At 44.4% G+C, this 1,923-nt stretch overlaps 1 pseudogene; it reads left to right on the forward strand.

Moving 5' to 3' along the window:
* The first annotated feature begins 376 nt into the window (after nt 1–376).
* On the forward strand, nt 377–1,817 carry LOC105740950 (annotated as a pseudogene).
* Nucleotides 1,818–1,923: the final 106 nt, after the last annotated feature.

Genomic DNA, 1,923 nt, shown 5'->3' on the forward strand with positions numbered 1-1,923 from the left:
ATCTTTCTATTTGTATTTCTTCTTTGGAGTTCTTATACTAGGGAGACTATACGATATTTACACATGTGTGTCCGGTTGATTTCACTTATGAGTATATGTTCAAGTGGCATCCACTTCAATAAAACAGTCTTAAGAGAAAAATTTATAGAATGAATTATCACAACAGAAAAATAGATCAAGCTCAAAGAAACAACCTAACGTTGAACCTCAAACTTCAGGAAAAAGAACAAATTAAGCCCAAAGCTCATAGGAGGGAGACATCATAAAGGTAAGAGTAGAATTTAATAAAGACAAAAAAAGAAATTAATAGAGACTAAAAAAACAATTCAAAGGACCAATGAATCAAACAATTGGTTCTTTGAAAGATTAAGCTTTTTCGCAACGGGTTTGCCGCGAGAGCACAGGCATAGTGAAAGCCACCACTAAATCGAAGCCAACATGGGAAAGGAAAAGACCCACATTAATATCGTCGTCATCGGACACGTGGACTCCGGCAAGTCCACCACCACCAGCCATCTGATCTACAAATGCAGTGGCATCGACAAAAGAACCATTGAAAAATTTGAGAAGGAGGCTGCTGAGATGGGGAAGGGTTCCTTCAAGCATGCCTGGGTGTTGGACAAGCTGAAAGCTGACCATGAGTGTGGTATCACCACTGATATCTCCCTGTGGAAATTTGAGACCAGCAAGTCTTATGTGACCATCATCAATGCCCCTGGACGCAAAGACTTCATCAAAAACATGATTACAGGCACATCGCAGGCTGACTGTGCTGTCCTGATTGTTGCTGCTGGCATTGGTGAATTTGAAGCTGGTATCTCCAAGAACAGGCAAAACCGTGAGCATGCCCTTCTGGCTTACACACTGGGTGTGAAACAACTAATTGTTGGAGTTAACAAAATGGATTCCACAGAGCCACCCCACAGCCAGAAGAGATACGAGGAAATTGTTAAGGAAGTCAGCACCTACATTAAAAAAATCAGCTACAACCCTGACACCGTAGATTTTGAGCCAATTTCTGGTTGGAATGGTGACAACATGCTGGAGCCAAGTGCTAACATGCCTTGGTTCAAAGGATGGAAGCTCACTTATAAGGATGGCAATGCCAATGGAACCACACTGCTTGAAGCTTTGGATTGCATCCTCCCACCCACTCGCCCCACTGACAAGCCTTTGCGGCTGCCCCTCCAGGATGTCTATAAAATTGGTGGTATTGGCACTGTCCCAGAGGGCCGAGTGGAGACTGGCGTTCTCAAACCTGGCATGGTGGTCACCTTTGCTCCAGTCAATGTCACAACTGAAGTCAAGTCTTTTGAAATGCACCATGAAGCTTTGAGTGAAGCTCTTCCTGGGAACAATGTGGGCTTCAACGTCAAGAACGTGTCTGACAAAGATGTCTGGCATGGCAATGTGGCTGGTGACAGCAAAAATGACCCACAAATGGAAGCAGCTGGTTTCACTGCTCAGGTGATTATCTTGAACCATCATGGTCAGATCAGTGCTGGCTATGCCCCTGTCCTGGATTGTCACACAGCTCACATTGCTTGCAAGTTTGCTGAGCTGAAAGAAAAGATTGATTGCTGGTCAGGTAAGAAGCTGGAAGATGGGTCCAAATTTTTGAAATCTGGTGATGCTGCCATTGTTGACATGGTTCCAGGCAAGCCCATGTGTGTCGAGAGCTTCTCTGATTATCCACCTCTGGGTCGTTTTGCTGTTCATGATATGAGACAGATAGTTGCTGTGGGTGTCATCAAAGCTGTGGACAAGGAGCTAGCAAGGCCACCAAGTCTGCCCAGAAAGCTCAGAAGGCTAAATGAATATTATCCCTGACACCTGACACCCCAGTCTTAATCAGTGGTGGAAGACCAGTCTCAAAACTGTTTCTCCCAATTGGCCATTTAAGTTTAATAGTGAAAGACTGGT

This window comes from Octodon degus, unplaced genomic scaffold (genome assembly GCF_000260255.1).
Source record: "Octodon degus isolate 3935 unplaced genomic scaffold, OctDeg1.0 scaffold00008, whole genome shotgun sequence".
NCBI lineage: Eukaryota > Metazoa > Chordata > Mammalia > Rodentia > Octodontidae > Octodon > Octodon degus.